This window comes from Symphalangus syndactylus, chromosome 7 (genome assembly GCF_028878055.3).
Source record: "Symphalangus syndactylus isolate Jambi chromosome 7, NHGRI_mSymSyn1-v2.1_pri, whole genome shotgun sequence".
In the NCBI taxonomy this organism is placed as follows: domain Eukaryota; kingdom Metazoa; phylum Chordata; class Mammalia; order Primates; family Hylobatidae; genus Symphalangus; species Symphalangus syndactylus.
Window position 1 is genome coordinate 106,740,673 of NC_072429.2, and position 21,518 is coordinate 106,762,190.

The 21,518-nt window shown below is 38.4% G+C and overlaps 1 protein-coding gene and 1 pseudogene across 3 annotated transcripts in view; one reads left to right on the forward strand and one right to left on the reverse strand.

Annotated features, from left to right (window-relative positions):
- Positions 1–21,518, reverse strand: part of RSPO2 (R-spondin 2) — a 190,799-nt gene that overhangs the window by 68,188 nt on the left and 101,093 nt on the right. The window lies entirely within an intron of this gene.
- Positions 15,929–17,289, forward strand: LOC129486715 (nuclear receptor-binding factor 2-like; annotated as a pseudogene).

Consider the following 21,518-nt stretch of genomic DNA (forward strand, 5'->3'; position numbering starts at 1 on the left):
TATTTACAATTAAACTATTTGAGTCATGACATAGAGAACCAGCATTACTAAATTAACAGAAGATCCAGGGTTAAAGTCTATTTATAACCCAGTAGAATGAGTTTAAGTCAAGATTGCCTTAATTAGTTAGGATAGTTGGTATAGGATAAAATTCAACTATGTCAAATGCAGAACAGGACACTTAGAGTAAGGGCAAGGGGCAGGAAATAAGAACTATGTGGAGAATATAGTGGCCACTCAAATAGTACAGTGGTTAGCAAATCTGAGGTTAGAATCTTGGACCACTTACTATTGTGTGACTGTGGCCAAGTCAGTGAAGCTCTCTTTGTCTTAATGTCCTCATGTATTTTTTAAAGGTATTATCAGTCTCTATCTTACAGGCTTTTTGAGAGGATTCAGAGGCTTAATCAGTGCAAAGATCTCAGCACAGTACCTGCTGTGTAATTAGTTATTAAAAGTGAGCTTTTATGAGTATAACAATTTACTACCATGTGATCCAGCAATCCCACTGCTGAGTATATATCCAAAAGAGGGGAAATCAACATATCAAAGAGATATCTTCACTTTCATGTTTATTGCAGCACTATTTATAATAGCCAAGATATGGAATTAACCTGAGTGCCCACCAATGGATGAAAGGATAAAGAAAATATTTTATGTATATACACACAGTAGAATGTTATTCAGCTATAAAACTAGAATGAAATCCTGTCATTTCCCACTACATGGATGGAACTGGGGGACATTATGTTAAGTGAAATAAACCAGGCACAGAAAGACAAATATCAAATATTTTCATTCACCTGTGGGAGCTAAAAAAAGTAGATGGAGATAGAGAGTAGAATGGTGGTTACCACAGACTGGGAACGGAAGGGGATGAAGAGAAGTTAGTCAAGGGCCACAAACAAATAGTCAGATGGAAGGAATAAGTTCTAGTATTCAATAGTACAGTAGGAAAAACTATAGTTAGTAATCATTTATTATATATTTCAAAATAGAAGAGAAGAACTGTAATGTTCCCAACACAAAAAAATAAAGTTTGAGGTGATGGATATCCTAATTACTCTGATTTAATCATTTCACACGGTATACAGATATCAAAATATCACATGTACTCCTAAAAATACATACAACTATTAAATATAAATAATAAAATAAATTTTAATCTAACAACTAGGACAAAAGGATTGCAGCCCAAGATGGTGAATGGAAGGAAGCTCAAATAGGATACTCCACATGGAAAAAATAGATATAATTTTAATAAACTGTATATATGTTATATATATATATATATATATATATGCATGCACTACTCAAATAAAGGGCATTACCCAATAAAGGGCATTACCCACTGTCTAGAGTAAACTTAGTGGCTTCACCCTTGTTTAGGTCACACAGCTTAACAAACTGATCACAATCATTTGTTGGGCACCTACATGGAAAATCATCTGCTTTGAATATTAGGAACCAGGAGTTAGGAAACCAAGATCTAAAGGCAATTTTACCCTGGGGTGTGGGGACAGATGGTAGAAATCACATTCTCTTTGTGCCCTACTCCCTTAACCATCAGATAAAAGGGGGGAAATACCTGACTTACCTATATCATACAATAAAATCCTGACCTAGGCTGTGATTTAAATCAAGTTCCAATTAGGCAGAATGAATTTCTTATCTAGAAATTTACATACTGTTTTTCAGATAGCTACAGAGTTCTATCTTATATGCCACAGTATCTTTTATTTTAACCTCTGAGGATATATATGCTGTCAAAAAATGTATCAGGAAAAAGTATTTAACTTGAAGTGTTACAACAGTTCACTTTTTAAAAACTCCAAATTCAAACTTTTGCAATATGCTGCTAGTAGCTTCACTGTGACATTTGAATGTTTAAATGTTATATCTTGCCCACCCACATAGAAAAAATATGAAGAAACATTGAGGCTTGTGTAAAATTATGTGGTCAAATAACGAGGAACTCTGAAAATATTGGCTTTATTTCTCATATATTCAAGTGATGCATATTCGAAATCATTCTCAAAACAAATGAAATTAAAACGAACACATTTGCTAAGAACATTAAATGCTTAAAGAGAATTTTTTTCCCATGGTGGAGGTGTGAAACAGTGGGAGAAGGACAACTACCTCAAAATAAAATAGGAAAGGAATGTGATAGTTATGAAAAGTTTCAAAAACTGTAAACCAAATTAGTATCTCATATCAGATTTTAAATTCCTGCCATTATTAGAACTCTCATCTTGGTTACTTCTTGTGCTTTTCTTTTTTTGGTAACTTGTCACCCTTTTATACTAAGGTAGAACTAGGGTGGTTTAATCAGCTTCAGACCTGCATCTTAGTTGGATTTTTCCAAATGTTGGAAAATGCAGATCTCTCCACCCAACTAAATGGAAAAGCATACGTAAGCTAATATATGTGTTGCCCTCCACTCAACCCCCATCCAAGGAAAACAAGAAGAATCTCTTAATCTCTTTATACTCCAAATAGGCTAGAGCAAACTTTTCCTATAATGAGCCAGATAATAAATATTTTAGGCTTTGCAGACCATACAGTATCTGTCTAAACAACTCATGTCTGTCGTAACACAAAATGCAGCCATAGACAATATGTAAATGACTCAACATGGCTGTTTTCCAAAAACACTTTATGAACATTGACATTTAAAAGTTAATATCATTTTCATGTGTCACAAAATATTGTTCTTTCATTTTTTTGTCTTAAAATCTCAATGACTTAAAAATCTATAAGCTATTCTTAGCTTAAGGGCCCTACCGAAAAGATAGCAGTCCAAATTTTGCCCTTGGGTCATAGTTTGCTGACCCCTAGGCTAGAGAATTACTGAAATCCCTGGGATAGAAAAAAAGGAAAAAAAATAGTTTTATTTTGAAAACACCAAATGGTAGCATTTAAGCTTGGGGAGGCATAGTGATGTCTTCCTTATACCATCTGGCTGTGGGCATAAGACAAATATCAGATGAGCATGAGGATGCTGGAATTCAGTTGACATGGAATACTTTTATTTCAATATTTTTAACTTTATTCACACTGTATTGATAAATCAAGAATGACAACTCCAGATCAGTTGTCAGTGGGTCAATATTCCATTCTATTTTTTTTTTTTTTTTTTTTTTTTTTTTTTTTTTTGAGATGGAGTCTTGCTCTGTCGCCCAGGCTGGAGTGCAGTGGCACAGTCTCGGCTCACTGCAAGCTCCGCCTCCCAGGTTCACGCCATTCTCCTGCCTCAGCCTCTCCGAGTAGCTGGGACAACAGGCGCCCGCCACTACGCCCGGCTAATTTTTTGTATTTTTAGTAGAGACGGGGTTTCACCGTGGTCTCAATCTCCTGACCTCGTGATCCGCCCGCCTCGGCCTCCCAAAGTGCTGGGATTACAAGCATGAGCCACCGCGCCCGGCCTCCATTCTATTTTAATAAGTTTCTAATTTCTTGCTTGCTGTGGCACTGACTTTTGAACAAAGTTGCTGGTTGGAAAGAAAGGAAGAGAGAAGAATTTTACAAAGCCATGTGTTTGGGCTGAAACTAGCTTGACATTTATGTCCAGTCCTGTAGTTTGATATTTTTAATTGCTCTGTTTATGAGGGTGGCTTTCTCATGTATGCCAATCTAGTTTGATGATAAAAGTAGACACAGTCTTGGTTGTACCACGCAGTGGCAGGCAACCCTTGGGCCAGTTAGTGGACTTATCAGAACGCCTGTTACCTGCTCTGTAAATGAGGATATTAACTGCCTCGCAGGATTTCCAGATGTGATTAAAAGATGCAGGTGAAAGTATTTTAAAAACTAAAGCATTAGGTATATGCTTTATTTACATAAAAACAGCAGAAGGTGGCAACTGCCTTGGAAATATAATAGAATGATGTTGCCTAACTTGGGTCTATACTGAAATAGGCTCACTTACAAGAACTACCAAATCCACAAGAAACAAATGTAAGCTTGAAAAATACAATTACCTCTATTAAATGGAAAGTCAGGACTTTTACTTTCAAGCCATTAGTACCATTACTAAAAATAAAAGTAAAATCTTTTGTAAAGAGTATCGAAAATCATATAGCCGTCTTTCTCACAGAGAGAAAAATGTTTATTCTAGCTTTTAGAATATCAAGTTGATACAATCTATCTTCTAGGACAAATTAGGAGAAAGAGTACCCTTTGAGTTTTCCATAAAGGGTAATGGAATAGAATTAAAACAGGGTCTACATCTCACAACAGGCAGCTACTGCATTGCAACTGTGACCAGTACATTAAACAGTGCACTATGCAGGTGAATAACCATTATTGAAGGTGTTAATATCATCCCTGATCTGGCCTACTGAAATCTTTGATGGTTTATCCATACAGGTGCTACAGATCACAACGACAAAATTAAGATTGCTTTATAGCTGCTACAAGAGGAACACTATGATCTTTCAAAAACACACATTTTTCGTGTCATTTCCCTACTTTAAAATGCTTCAAGGGCTCACCTTCACTTGCAGAATCAAGTACAAACCCTTGATTTTAAAATACAAGATCTTTCTTGCTAGGCATGTCTATCTACCTTCCTAGCCTCATCTCCACACGTACCTTTCACCTTAGTCATGCTCAGTTATATGTGTGAAGTTTCTTGAAAATATCCCCTGCCCTCCCAGCACCCAGACACCTATGATAGTTCTTCCCTCATGGTTTTACCAACTCTGTCGATCACAATCCTCCTATTAAATGTAGAAAACAGAGCCTGTCTTACGCTAGTCTGTATTCTTAGGTCCCAGCATGGGGGCCTGACATGACAGATGATGACAGATGTATCTGCTGAATGATTAACAAATTTAATGCTAAATTTCTATCAGTTTAGAATAAACACAGGCCTTTTTTTTTTTTTTTTTTTGAGACAGAGTCTCACTCTGTCACCCAGGATGGAGTGCAGTGGTGCAATCTCAGCTCACTGCAACCCCTGCCTCCCAGGTTCAAGTGATTCTCATGCCTCAGCCTCCCAAGTAGCTGGGATAAAGGTGTCCGCCACCACGTCTGGCTAATTTTTGTCCTTTTTGTAGAGACGGAGTTTCATCACGTTGGCCAGGAAGGTCTCGAACTCCTGACCTCCAGTGATCCACCTTCCTTGGCCTCCCAAAGTGCTGGGATTACAGATGTGAGCCACTGTGCCCAGCCCATTTTGTATATTTTAGTGTAATAGCATAATTTTGTAACAAACAAAAATACTTCAGATTATACAGAGCTACATTTTGAAATTAGGCACCAAATTACTAAATATCATGTTAAAGCTTTTATGTCTCATGTTTTGTCTTTAGGAAACAAAAGGTATGCACAGTCCTTAACCATAAACCAAGCAGAGATAAGGGTGGGAGGGAGAGACTAACATTAAACTAGACTTAAAATACACAGAAAGTCATAAGGTGATCAATACTGTAAAAAGAAACTGCCAATGCCAGATATTACTCTTTTACTGAGATGTTTTCATAGACCCAAGTTACTAGGCTGCTATTATTCCAGAGTGTGTTACATCATTTGTCTAAGCTTACAAAGCTAGTTACTGTCGGAGCTCAAATCAGAGCCCACCATTTCTTTCAATCCAGTGTTCTTTTAGAGATAGGATTTACCATAATCCGTTCAGAAGATAAAATTGAATGTTTGGATATTTTTTAATGGGATTTGAAACACTTAAACCGACCATTTGTTAAAGAAAAAACTAGCGGCCGAGTGCGGTGGCTCACGCCTGTAATCCCAGCACTTTGGGAGGCTGAGGCAGGTGGATTGCGAGGTCAGGAGATCAAGACCATCCTGGCTAACACAGTGAAACCTCATCTCTACTAAAAATACAAAAAATTAGCTGGGCGTGGTGGCAGGCACGTGTAGTCTCAGCTACCCAAGAGGCTGAGGCAGGAGTACGGTGTGAACCCGGGAGGCAGAGTTTGCAGTGCGCCGAGATCACGCCACTGCACTCCAGCCTCGGCAACAGAGTGAGGCTCCATCTCAAAAAACAAAAAGGGGAGGGAGGGGACAAACTAGCCAACAAAATTCAGGTTTTTCTAATATTTGCATTTATAACTGCATAGCAGTTTTGTCAGTTTTGTCTGTATGTTTTGACCCTTGCACAATGCAGGTTTGACCTATATCGGTCTGCTTTATGAAAGAAAAAAGAATCTCAGAACTCCAAACTCGCTATGCCAAAGGAAAAGTAAAGCTTGGGAACTGAGTGATGCACACACACACACACACACACACACACACAGAACAAGCAAACAACAAAAAAAAGAAAACTGCCTCCCGTTGTTCCAAAACAGCCGTTTTTGGAATTTCACATGCTGACTTTATCTTAGGTAAAATGCAGATTTACTGAGCGTTAGACAAATCAATACTTGACTTTTCCTCCAGCCCCTGAAAGGTATAGATTCACTGAGCGCTACTGAAAGCCTTGCAAGAATATAACCACTTGCCTTATTGCCCATCCCTTCCTTTTTTTCCCCCATGTTCTTCCCTTCCTGTTTGCTCTTTACTCTTTAAATATCGAAGTCCTCAAAACCCTCTTTGGAAAAAGCATAAGCCACAGATTCTACTGTAACTTGTGTTTCCTTTCCTAAATGCATCCTCAATCTTGGCAAAATACACCTCTAAATCGTTTGAGACCTGCCTCAGTCACTTTTTGGTTTACGACTCATATGAAGATTTTTCAATAAATACTGTAAGCCCTCTGTATTGGCTCATTCCACATCCTCAAACAAACATGGATTGAAAATACCGTATTTGCTGAATGGGTAACCTGCCTACAGGGGTGCCGACACAATATCTGAATTCCACAGGTCTAACTGTTCCAGGGTGGTCCCAGAACTGATCCTCCGCACATACCAAGGAGCAAGGACTATATAATGAAATGAGCATTCTGACCAGGTGCAGCGGCTTATGCTAGTAATTCCAACACTTTGGGAGGCCGAGGCAGGAGGGTCACATGAGCCCAGGAGTTCAAGACCAGCCTGGGCTATGTGACGATACTCCATCTCTACAAAAAAAAAAAAAAAAGAAAGAAAGAAAGAAAAAAAAGAAAAGAAAAATTAGCTGGGCATGGTGGCATGCACCTGTAGTGCCAGCTACTTGGGAGGCTGAGAGATAGGAGGATGGGTTGAGCCTGAGAGGTCGAGGCTGCAGTGAGTTGAAATTGTGCCACTGCACTCCAGTCTGGGCAACAGAGTGAGACCTTGTCTTAACCAGAAGAAAGAAAGAGACAGAGAAAGAGAGAAAGACTGACACCAGTGCAATATCAGTATTCTTAGATGTCAAGGCCACTCTGCTACTGAGTAATTATGTGACTTTGGAGAAATACTTCCTTTGTAATCTTCAGTATCCACATTTATTGAGGGAATAGAGGTGGGAGGGAGAGAGACAGGGAGAGAGGGGAGAGGAAAAAGCAGGGAGGGGGGAAGAAGAAGAGAATATAATTAAGTGTCTTCCAGATCTATGTATATAATTTTTAATTAGTTTAAAGGAACATCTACCTGACAAAGGTCATGCAGGATTGTAAACACACACATACACACACACACACACACACACACACACAGGTTGATCAGTGAAAGTGTTTGTTAATTGAGCAAGACATACTCTCCTTTAAGAATTATTTGAAATGTACTGTTCTTTTCTTTGACCGATGCAGTAAGTTACTGCTTATCTTCATCTGAATTCAATCTACAGAATGCAGAGATTTGGTACATTGTCAACTATTTCCTATTAAATAAAAGAATCACCTGATTATCACTGTCCACACCAGCTCACTGAAACAATAACAAAGACATTGAAAAGGGCTGTCCCGTGATAAATAGTGGCCTATCAGATTGTTCCACCGTCCACCACCTTCCTAGATAATTCATATTTAGTATCTTGTGAGCAAGAGATTCACTTATCTTTACATGACTTTAAATGCTAAAAGTAGTTAATAAATAGGAATGCCTTCATTAAATGTAAAAATAGTTTCAATTTATAGTTTTTCTCTTCCACAAATTTATAGTGATGTCTGTTTGGAACAAAACTGAAAAGCATTCCAGGAAACTTACAGTTCAGTAACAACAAACATAGGATGTCATCAGCCACACGCACACTCTAGTATTAACTCCGCTGCATACTAGTTGACTTTCAATGAGCTATTTAACTTCTCTATGCCTCAGTTCACTTGCCTCTGGTAGTCATGTATCTACTGAATAACTTGTTGAAAGGACTTAGCCCCCAAAGTGCTAAATAAGTGTTTATAAGTAGTAAGCCGCGACATAGTACCTGGCACAAAAGAGCAACTAACATAGTGAGCCCTCGCTCCTACTCTCAGGGACCCCATGCCACCTAGGACATTTTAATCATTCAACTAATATGTACTGAGAACTTATGAGATGCCAAGCCCTTGACTGGCTGGCCTCAATTAAACTGTGGCCCTGATGAGGTCACATTTTTGATATAATCTCCCAAAACTAAAATCAATTGACAAGTGTGGGATTTTCTAGATATACAGTTTTATCCCAGTCATAGGTACATCCAAATATAGCCAGCTGTCTTGCAAAGATGGGTTTTCTTCAGGAGAAAGCACAAAAGAACTGAGAGATCCAGCATGTAATAGTATCCAGCTGTCTTCTAATAAGTGGATAGTAGGGTGTCCACCTCGCCAAGTGATGGCCAGGGTATTAACCAGCTGGTAGCCACTCCTGCATAGTGATGTAAAGCCACTTCAGGGCAATGGGCTTTCTCCAGCTGGCAGGAGCCTGTTAACCCATGGAGTGCCTTCTGCAGACTGGGCTGTAGGCAAGGTCCCTTTCAATTTGGGAAAGAAACCAGCACAAAAGAATGCTAAAAGTGTACCAGTTCAAAGTGAAGACCTACCTGTCTCACCTTCTGCCAAAGGGGAAAAAATCCTAACCCTATCCAATGATGTATTTCTTTTTTATGATGGGCAGTTGAACATGGACCAAATGATGCATTTTTTATTTTGTTTTCTCCAAGAGAAGCTGCATGGTTTAATTAAAGAAACACGGGCATTAGAGTTAGAATCCTAGATCCTATTCTTAGCTCTCCATACTGTGTGTGCTTTGGGTAGGTTTGTAAACCTCTCTGAGCTTGTCAGAGTGCAAATGTGCAATGTAAATGTTTACAAATACTACACAGTAGAATGTAATGCTTAACTATATCATAGGGTTGTTAGGAGAGTGTTAGAATGGCCATTTCTAGCTGCAGTTTGAGGAGACAGGCTGGTCTGGAATGTCAAAAGGCAGTAACTTCTGGAAGCATTCATAGAACCACAGAATGTTAGAGCAATGATCTCACAGTCTCTGCTAGTTTTTAGACATGAGGACACAGGGGCTCAGACTATGTAGTTCACTCATTGTTAAAGAGTAAGTTAAGACACCTGTCCAACCACTAACCTGGAAGCCAGTTGTGGACTGAGCAAGAAGGGAGTCTGGCTGCACAGTCCACCATGATCCCTGTTCTCCTGTCCGCAAACACTCCCCTCCTCTTCCTTTCTTTTAAACTATAGCACAAAATAAAGCTTTAAAATGGTTCTACTTATGTAGAAGCTATAGTTCAATCAGAACTTTATCAACAAAAAACAGAATAGAATAAATTAGTTCTAAGATACAAGACACAATTACAAATTAAAATGCATGTGCCAGAACACATAAAGTAGTGAAAATCTTAGAGAAAGAAGAAACGTGGTATGAGAAAGTACGGGAGGCAGAGAAAAAAGTTAGGGAAGGGGAGAGACAAGCGCAGTGAAAGGCTGTCCCAAAAGCCAGCATATTCTAACACATTCTATCATGATCAGCTCATGATCAGTACAGCCCATAAACAGGTATGTGTGAATGACAGAAGTGGGGAGAAATACACATTTCCTCATAATATCCTCATATGCTTGGAAGGTACTGAAACTTGTCTGCCATTAAATATGAAGTCTGCTACTCCATAACTAGTGACATAATTATTACACAGTAGCAGTGATTCTTAAAGTGTAGTCTCTGAGCCAGCCAGGTCAGCCACACCTGTGAACTTGTTAAAAATGCAAATTCTCGAGCTCCATCTCAGATCCACTGAATCAGAAACTCTGGGGGTGCAATCTTGCAATCTGTGTTTTAACAGGTGGTTCTTATGCACACTTTGAGAGCCACTTCATTCTAATATGAAGAGGTTTCGAAGCAGTATGTGTCAACAATGAACAACTCCTATCTTTGGGAATGATGGAGATTGGATAATGATGAAAATACATAGTCAGTAGAAGTGAAAGGGTCATGACCAATAAGAAACATAGGTAAAGTTTGGGGGAGTGGGGCTGAGAGAGACAGAGACCTAAGTAAAAAAACTACACAAATTTTTGTGGGGTGGTCCTATTTGCCATTCACTGTAGAGGAAAATAATTTTCCCAATATATGGCCCTCTGCTTGAAGGACTCTTGGAGGTATCACATATCTTTGCCACAGGTAGATTATGTAGCAGTTTCACTCCCACCAGATTCAGGATTAGCCATATATTAGCATCCTGGTAAGCATTTAAGCATAATAAATATTCCTGGTAACATCTGCACCTGTGATCAGTATTTTTGATCAGTATTAATAGGATCGTCAGATGTGACAGGATAGCAAGGAGATACTAGATCCTAACTGGCTTTTATCTAAAACAGACTCAGGTATCCAACCCTCCAATGCACATCTCTACACAACTGTGTCATCTCAAGTCAACATTTCTAAACCTGAACTCCTTTTGCTATCAATCAAAACCAAAATCAATAATAATATCCAATAATCCCAATAAATCAACAATAATATCCAATAACCCAATAATAATAGCCAATAAACCAGTATTTATACAATTCTTAAAAGCAGAAACCTGGCTGGGCATGGTGGCTCACACCTGTAATCCCAGCACTTTGGGAAGCCAAGGCAGGCAGATCACCCCAGGTCAGGAGTTGAGACCAGCCTGGCCAACATGGTGAAAACTGTCTCTAATAAAAATACAAAAATTAGCCGGGCATGGTAGTGGGCATCTGTAATCCCAGCTACTTGGGAGGCCGAGGCAGGAGAATTGATTGAACCCAGGAGGCGGAGATTGCAGTGAGCCAAGATTGTGCCATTGCACTCCAGCCTGGGCGACAAAAAAAGAAGAAATGGGGAAAGGATTCCCTATTTAATAAATGGTGCTGGGAAAACTGGCTAGCCATCTGCAGAAAGCTGAAACTGGATCCCTTCCTTACACCTTATACAAAAATTAATTCAAGATGGATTAAAGATTTACATGTTAGACCTAAAACCATAAAAACCCTAGAAGAAAACCTAGGCAATACCATTCAGGACATAGGCATGGGCAAGGATTTCATGTCTAAAACACCAAAAGCAATGGCAACAAAAGCCAAAATTGACAAATGGGATCTCATTAAACTAAAGAGCTTCTGCACAGCAAAAGAAACCACCAGCAGAGTGAAGAGGCAACCTACAAAATGGGAGAAAATTTTTGCAACCTACTCATCTGACAAAGGGCTAATATCCAGAATCTGCAATGAACTCAAACAAATTTACAAGAAAAAAACAACCCCATCAAAAAGTGGGTGAAGGACATGGACAGACACTTCTCAAAAGAAGACATTTATGCAGCCAAAAAACACATGAAAAAATGCTCATCATCACTGGCCATCAGAAAAATGCAAATCAAAACCACAATGAGATACCAACTCACACCAGTTAGAATGGCGATCATTAAAAAGTCAGGAAACAACAGGTGCTGGAGAGGATGTGGAGAAATAGGAACACTTTTACACTGTTGGTGGGACTGTAAACTAGTTCAACCATTGTGGAAGTCAGGGTGGCGATTCCTCAGGGATCTAGAACTAGAAATACCATTTGACCCAGCCATCCCATTACTGGGTAAATACTCAAAGGATTATAAATCATGCTGCTATAAAGACACATGCACATGTATGTTTATTGCAGCACTATTCACAATAGCAAAGACTTGGAACCAACCCATATGTCCAACGATAGACTGGATTAAGAAAATGTGGCACATACACACCATGGAATACTATGCAGCCATAAAAATGATGAGTTCATGTCCTTTGTAGGGACATGGATGAAACTGGAAACCATCATTCTCAGCAAACTATCACAAGGACAAAAAACCCAACACCGCATGTTCTCACTCATAGGTGGGAATTGAACAATGAGAACACATGGACACAGGAGGGGAACATCACACACCAGGGACTGTTGTGGGGTAGGGGGAGGGGAGAGGGATAGCATTAGGAGATATACCTAATGCTAAATGACGAGTTAATGGGTGCAGCACACCAACATGGTACGTGTATACATATGTAACAAACCTGCACGTTGTGCACATGTACCCTAAAACTTAAAGTATAATAATAAAAAAAAAAGGCAGAAACCTGTGAGTCATTGAGGTCTCTTCCCTCTCTGTTACCCTTGTGTCCAATGAACCACCTTCGGCTGGTTCTATCTTCTAATCTCTTGAATCTGTCTCTTCCTCCCCACCTCAAGTACCACTGCCTTAGCTGAAGTCCTGGTTTCTGGCCTGGGATTACAGCAACAGCTTCCTAATTGGTCTCTGTGCCTCCTCTCTGGCTCTCTGCTCAACTTATTTCCCCTGCTGACATCAGACGATATTCTACAACAAGAGCATTATATGTCTTCCCAGCTTATGAATCCTCCATCCTCAGCTTCCAAGATTTCATTTCTCACACTTTGCGTTCCAATGCTCAAGTGACTACTCTTTACCCTCTTACTCTTACTCACCCTACTCCTCCTTCAAAATAGTTTTATAACACAGTCTTTGGGAAATCTGAAGACTCACCCATCTCCAAGGGCAAGTCAGCTGATGCCCCATGGGTTCCCTGAGCAGCCAGTGTGTCACTCTCACAGTTCTTAGCACATTCAATTCCATTCCATTTTTTTTATATAAAAACACGCATTAGCCCTGCCTAGTATATAAGCAGTAAATGTTTGCTAAACGTGTAAGCTGTATTAAGCAGCCTAAGCCATCCCCTAAATTACAGTCTTCCCCCCTCTTTCCTCATCAGATAAATAGCTACTAATACTGTTGGGAAAACCATGCAAGTGGCTGTTTTCATCAGGCTTCCTTAATTCTAGCACTGCCTGTATTCCAAAATTAAAGAATATTATAGGCTTCTAAAATGTAGCCCTTATTCATGTGCTGGTTTGCTAAAGATTAAACCTAAAGTAAAATAACTCTAAAACATGATTTAGAACATTTCTGGTTTAAGTGTAATCAGAATACAGTCCCTGAATTTGAATCCTATTAACTTTAGTTGGTCAACATCAATCACCTATCTCCAGGTCTTCTATCAGGTCTTGTCACTGGTCCTTTCACCCCTCATGCTCATGCATTTCCTTTAAACCTAGAATGCCCCTAACTCTTCACAGCCTCGCCACCCAGGTTAGATGGTGAAGGAAGGGAAGGATACAGCTGAGCCCCACAATTTTTCATGACTGTTCTAACCTAACCACTAACTTGTCCTTTCTGTGATCCCTTCTATAACTGTGCAACATACTAACCCCATTGGCCCACTGGGGTTCAGCACCACTTTATGTAATGATGCTATCTAATACTGTTGTCTAATTCTGTATCAGTTTCATATGCAACCTGATGTTCTCCAACCTAATGGTCTAAGTATCCTCCAAATGAAGACATTTGTTATTTTTAATTTTATTTCTCAGTAATCCCAAACATACTGGGGTTACATCAATATATTTGGAAGTCTGTATCTTTATAGATCTTCAAATAAATTATATAGAATTTGTGGTACTTAGAATAATTATATGTGTGTCCACAGTTGTCCAGATTTGACTAAAGACATTTCAAACATATTTATATTAATTTTAAATACCTAGACTTTTTTTTCCCCAAATGCATCATTAAATTACATTATTCAAGAATGACAGGCCGGGCGCAGTGGCTCATGACTGTAATCTTAGCACTTTGGGAGGCCAAGATGGGGGGATTTCCTGAGCTTAGGATTTCGAGACTGACCTGGGCAATATGGCAAAACTTCATCTCCATTAAAAATACAAAAAAACTTAGCCAGGCATTGTGGCGCGCGCCTGTAGTCCCAGCTACTTGGGGCGCTGAGGCACAAGAATTGCTTGAACCCAGGAGGCAGAGGTTACAGTGAGCTGAGACCAAACCACTGCACTCCAGCCTGGGAGACAAAGTGAGACTGCCTCAAAAAAGAAAGAAAGAAAGAAAGAAAGAAAGAAAGAAAGAAAGAAAGAAAGAAAGAAAGAAAGAAAGAAAGAAAGAAAGGAAGGAAGGAAGGAAGGAAGGAAGGAAGGAAGGAAGGAAGGAAGGAAGGAAGGAAGGAAGGAAGAAAGACAAGAAAACAGGTGTTTCTAAAGGCACTCAAACTTGATGACATGTAGTAATTCTTTAAAAACACCTAAATAGTGATCTTGGAGTTCACAAATTAAAAGATGATATTTAACCTTGGGTTTTCTTGTATGTTAAAAATTACTAGTTTTTAAAACCTGTGTCATTTCATTTCAAAAGCAAAATGTAGCAGCTCACACCCATAATCTCAACTACTTGCGAGGCTGAAGTGGGAGGATTGTTTCAGGCCAGGAGTTAGAAACCAGCCAACATGGCAAGACATCATCTCTAAAAATATTTAAATAAATAAATAACAGCCAGGCATCTCTAATAATATATTTTTTAAAAAATTAGCTGGCTATAGTGGCACATGCCTGTAGTCCCAGCTACTGGGGAGGCTGTAGTGGGATGATCCCTTCAGCACAGAAGGGATTGAGGCTTCGGTGAGCTATGACTGTGCAACAACAACAACAAAAAATAAAAAAAAAAAAAAGGAAGGAAAGAAAGGAGAAAAAAAGGAAACAAAACGTTGTGTTTTCCTAGCCTAAATACATATTTCACAAAATGTCAAAACAAGGGTAGAATCGTAAAATGTAGCAGAAATGGTTAAAATGTAGCAAATTCATGGATCTAAAATTATAAAATATGTCATTTCTGTATTTGTTTACAGATGATTTTTCAAAGTACTATTTCTGGCAAAGTATATTGTTTTCTTGTACATAAATTTGGAGGTTAAAAAAGTTTACTGCTTTTTCCTTAATTTCAGCATATTTCTGATACCTTCCTGGTACATGACAAAAAAGAATTCTTAACCTTGATTGGCATGAGGTAGATACTTCATAACTTGCTGAATAAATGTTTGTCCAAGGCTAATTTTCCCACCTATATTTTGGACTCTATCCTCTTCTGTCCCTTCAGTGATCTTGTTTCTTCATTATTTTTTGTCTATCCTCCTCAGCTGGCTCTTTCCTAGTTATGTCTCCTGTCACTCACAGACACACACACACACATAAACACACAGACACACACCCCACCTTCCCCATCTGTGTGAGCCTTCCAGTTACCAGATTCTCTTTTTAAATACACTTAGAGGAAGAAGAGAATGAGTGTATATAATCACTGGCTGCTTTGCTATGACTCCATGTACTCCCCAAAACCATAGCAATCAGGATAGCGACCCAACAAAAACAATGAAATGGCTCATATGAAGGTCAACAACTCTATTGTTTAAACAGTGCAACATTGACATTGACCATTTGCTTCTTCTCAAGCCTTCCCACTTCTGCTTCTGGGACATCATCTGCTCTGTTTTCCTAGTGACTTAGTCACAGCCTCCTCCACTGGCTTTTCCTTGCTTTCTGTTAAATGGCAATATTAATATACTATATTTTTTAGGTATTGTATTGTTTGGACATTTGAGTTGTTTCCAACTTGTAATTAGTTTAAATAGTGTTGGCTCCCTCAGCGCCTACCGGTGGCTTTTGGGGCGCAGAGAGGGGCCGCAGTCTCCTCGGCTGCGTCGCGCTCCCCTGCAATCCCCTCCATGTTCCCCGGCACCACTACTCCCCTTCCTAAGGCTGCCGCTTACCCCGGGGTCTATGGAAGTAATGAAGGACCCCTCAACCTGGCTCATCAATAGAGCAGATGAGCAGACTGTTTATTAGCTGCAGGCAAATACTAAGAGGCTATTTCTTGTCACAAAAAGGCTGCAGCGTATCTTTCTGAAGCCATGAAGCTGACACAGTCTGAGCAGGCTCATCTTTCACTGGAATTGCAAAGGGATAGCCATATGAAACAGCTCCTCCTCATCCAAGAGAGATGGAAAAGGGCCCAGCGTGAACAAAGATTGAAAGCCCAAAAGAACACAGACAAGGATGTAGCTGCCCATCTTCAGGCATCTCACAAACCCTCTGCAGAGGATGCAGAGGGCCAGAGTCCCCTTTCTCAGAAGTACAGCCCTTCCACGGAGAAATGCCTGCCTGAGATTCAGGCGACCTTTGACAGGGATCCAGACACACTACTATATTTACTTCAGCAAAAGAGTGAGCCAGCAGAGCCATGTATTGGAAGCAAAGCCCCAAAAGATGATAAAACAATTATAGAGGAGCAGGCAACCAAAATTGCAGATTTGAAGAGGCATGTGGAATTCCTTGTGGCAGAGAATGAAAGATTAAGGGAAGAAAATAAACAACTAAAGGCTGAAAACGCCAGACTTCTAAAAGGTCCAATAGAAAAGTAGCTGGATGTAGATGCTGATTTTGTAGAAACATCAGAGTTATGGAGCTTGCCACCACATTCAGAAACTGCTACAGCCTCCTCAACCTGGCAGAAGTTCGCAGCAAATACCGGGAAAGCCAAGGACATTCCTGTCCCCAATCTTCCGCCCTTGGATTTTCCATCTCCAGAACTTCCTCTTAAGGAACTCTCTGAGGATATTCTGAAAGGATTTATGAATAATTGAAATGGAAGGCCACAGAAAAGGGGAAAAGAGGAAATAATACGGTAATCGTTAATCCAGCAAAAAAAAAAAAAAAAAAAAATGAAAAGGGAAAACCACATAGAAGGGTCATCCCAGAAATGCTTCATCTGGTGGACTGTGGGAGCAGAGGCATTGCCAGGACTTGGGAAACAGTGACTGTGAAATGAGCAGCGTATCTCATTCACCCACTTGGGCTAATGATTCCAACTTGGCCAGACGCTAAACTCATGGAGGTTCGGTTTCTCCTGATCCAAACCAAATGGCTACCTGGAATAATTTCTTTCAAGCAACAGTTATTTTTCTTATCTTCAGGGTTAAAATGTATAAAAGTTATGTGTAATTAATCTATAATGCCATAAATGATAATGCAAAACCTAAATAATATGGTGGCCGGAGGGACTGCCTTATATTTGAAACATGCTTTCTATCATTGGTTAACGCACATTTTGTTTGTTTAAGGTGTATAAGATACGCATCCTTCTAGATGAAACTATATGTGCCACACTTTGCACTACTCATAATGATAACCTCAAGACTATCAGAATATTTAAATTTCCATTTTATGAAGAAAGGAACCAAATTATTATGCTTTTTTAAACAAATTACCAGCTTACATAATTAATCAGGGTGCATTTCAAGTTCTAACTTTGTTTATTGTATAATGCATCATTTGAAAATACCAAGGAGGAAATACCCTTTGTTTTTAATGATGCAAGAGTGGAAGTAATGCTAGTTGGCGGTATTTGATTGTAAGAAATCAATAAAGTAATTGTGTTTAAAAAAAAATAGTGTTGCCAAGAATAATGTTTTATATGTGTTTTGTTTACAAGTCAGGATGGTAGTTATGCCAAAGGAGAAGACAGTAGTGAATGGGAAGTTAGTGAGTGGGTAGTACTAACATTCTTTCTTGACATCAGTGGGAGTTAAATGTGTCTACTTTGTAATAGTTCATTAAACACTCCATTTATTATTTGTGAATTTAGAATTCTGCATGATACTTCAAAAAGTTTATTTTTTAATTACTAAAAACATGACAGTTGTGCAAATAGAAAAAAGGGGGGCAGTGACTCTGGTAAACATCCTACAATGCCAATATTCAAGTGACACATACGTGTTCAGCTTCATTTGTATCAAAGAAAAAGCATATTAAGACAAAAATGAAGTTTTATACTTGTTATTAATAGCCAGATGCAAGTGAAAATGACCACTGTTAGTGAAGATGTAAACTGATACAACTTTTCTAGAAATCCATTTGGCAATATATATCTTTAAAACATATATTATGTTTAAAAGTTTATGTTATAAAAATAAGCCATGCAAATGTGTAAAAATATGTGTATGAGAAAGAATTTATGTATAAGAATAGTTTCCATAGAACTGCTTATAATCATGAAAAACTAAAAGCAAATTTCAATAGGAAATTAACTAAATATAGTGTAACCATTCAGCAGAATATTTGCAGCCATATTTAATGGCATGAAAATATGTTCATAATTCATTAAAACAAGTTACAAAACACAATGACACATTTGTAAGGTGAGGATAACGACAAATACTCATAGAAACAAAAATGTCAAGAACAGAAGACAAAATGGTTTTTGTTATCTTTTGTTAACTGTTGTTATCTTTGAGAGAAGTGTTTGCTTTTGCTTTTTTTTTTTAGGCCTGGGTACTTTTCTAAGTTTTCTACAAGGACTATTTACAACAATTTAAAAAATAAAGTTTTATGTAAATGGTTTTATTAATGAATGAGAAAAAATACTAGTGAAATAACATCTAACATAGTATCAGGGACAATGGCAGCTTCTAGTGTCTGTTAGTACATGTATTCACAGAATTACTCAGATAATTGTTGAATTGGTTTCCATAAGTATGGTTGAATTTTATAAGCTTCATACGGTCTGTACCAAGAAGCCAACCTCAGACAACTTTTCAGAGAGCAAATCTTCCTTCAAAAGAAGGATATTGTTTTACATTGGAAATCATACTCTAGTGATTAGGAAACAGATGAGCAAATTTCACTTACAAGATTTTTTAGGCTACTGTTGCTAAAATAATAATTTTCTTCTCTACTATTGAGCAATAATCTTTTAAGGAAGCGAAAAGTGGATATGATTTCAAATTCTAAGTCTGTGACAGCTTTTCCAATTTGTCTTTCTCATCCCCTGAACTAAATACAAATATCAATGCAATATGTGCAAACTAGTCATGAAAAAGAGCAAATAATTGGCATGAAAGAAACATGATTATCCAAAGTCATATACTGATAAGAAATAATTTTCCATTTTTCACTTTGCTCTAATGGGGTCTTGTTAATAGCACTTCCTGCTTGTACCAGGTAATGATTTCCTCTAGGTCAGTAAACTCCAACATTGATTGTATTCACTTACAAGAAGTCTATCCACAGCAAACCCTTTCTCATATGCAGATTTTCTTTCTAAGGCTGATTTACAGTCACTGCTCTCCTTTCCATTTCTGAGAAAACTAAGCCAAAATGTGCTATTAACTCCTGCCTGAGAGTATCTAAGGAAGACTCCATTGATATACTGCAAAGTATTGCTCAGGTGACCATTCATACCAGTTTGCACAGGATAGTCCTGGTTTACATCCAATCTCCCTGCATAGTTGTTAATGGCAGCCCCTTTCATTTCCCAGTGTTCCACATTGAGTAATACATTATATGGTCACCCTATTGTCCATATACAGTACATACAATGCTAGCCCTAGAACTTGGAATAAATGTTTCTATCCGTCTACACTCTTGCCTTGTCTTCCTTGTGCACTAATAGTCTGGAATGAAACACATAAAGTTGTGGACTCAAACCACCCCCGCATAGGTAGTCTAAAGCAATCTGAACAGGAATCCTTTCCAAGGTGGAACCTATCTTCCTCTGGAAGTTTATAAACTATGAGAAATAAATTATCAGGTAGCCTAAATCATATGCCGTAAGAACAAAATTCATATTCGCAAACATATTTGCAAGCCAGTCTATAACTGGTGGGGAGGTGTTTCCTTTAAATATTAATCCAAACAATTCCATGAAATGAAGGTAGATCCAAGTTTCCTCTAAGCCTAAATATTTCTAACTCTGCTAACGACATAACTTCATCCAGTACTTTAGCTAGAAGACCTTAGGATCAAGTTTGATTCTTTCTCTTAGCCCTGTCCAGTTAGTTACCAGGCCCCACTGGTTCTATTTTTAAAGCGTCTGCAATTCATTACCCACAAAAAATAAATCATCAGAACAAGATTTCTAATCTGCAATCATTATAATAGTCTTTCTCTACTTTTTGCTCCTCTCCAATTCATCTCCCTCACTTCTGCTAGAATTATCTTAAAGCAATCTCTTTAGTTCACTGCCTACTCAGTACCCTCAGATAATACCAAGACTTCTTAGCCTGGCAGGAAACACCTTTATCAGTTGCACTGCAGCCTCCCTTTCCTTCCTCAATTCCAACCACACCTCCCACTAGGCACATGCTCTTCAATGGTTTTCATCCAGCTACTGTACTGCTCTTCCAGGAAGTGTTTAAAAATGTTTGGGGACAAGTTTTGCTTATAATAGTAGTGAAGACACAAAGGACATTTAATGGGCAGGGACCAAGGACACTAAATATCAAGCAATGTAGGACAGGTCCCATGAAACAGAGAACTGCATTGCCAAAATGCCAAATAACACTCCAGGTGAGAGTTCTTGTTCCCCAAACACATTGTTTTTACATATATGTGGTTCCTTCATTCTAGAATTTATTTAACCAGCCCCTGCTAGTTCTGCCACCTTCCAAAATAATATTGTCCTTGGATGATGTAATTCAAACTCTTCTCATCTAAAGACTGTCTTGCCTGAATAGTCACATACACAGTGTGTTAATGGGAGATCATTAAATCACTCTCATAAATATGAGATTTAATTATCTCACATACATATATGAGAGTGATTTAATGATTACTGACACAGCACTTAATATATTAAATTATGAATAACCTGCTTACCATTTGTCATTTTATTCTGTGGTCCCCTTTTTCTTATCCCTTCTATCCCCTAAAATTTGAGTTCCTTAAAGAAAGGGATGTTCCTTTGGTATCTCATTTATTTGTTTAAACCACAACTTCTATGGCTGACCTAGAAGATGAGACTCATTCTGTAAGTGATTTTTGGATTAAAAGATTAAAAATTGCACCCTCATTCCTATGTACAAAATGCCATTCCTTAAACTTTTTTAAATAGTTGTTAAACTTATAGCTCAGATTACTTTAAAATAACCTAAACATTTTAGTTATATCAGTAATGGTACTTTAAAAAACCACCTTTACCATATATTTAATTGCAGGTTAGACTAACGAACGATTACCAACTCAGATAAAGAGAGAAAAAGAAGTTATAGAAATTGGTAAATCAGAGAGATTGTTCTCAGCATGAAGTACTTAAATTCCTTTGTGGTTTGATTTTTTTTATAAGCACCGAGTAGGTACTCCTTACAAAAATCCGTCAAACAAGATTGTACTTGAGATCCTTGTGATTAAAAAACTACTTACATAATCTAAAATAAAGTGTGTATGTGTGATTGTGTCTTACAGTTCTATACAAAATATAAAGTAAAAGTGCTCTTACCCTACCACACTCATTTTTTCCAAGTTTGAGCTTAGACTCTT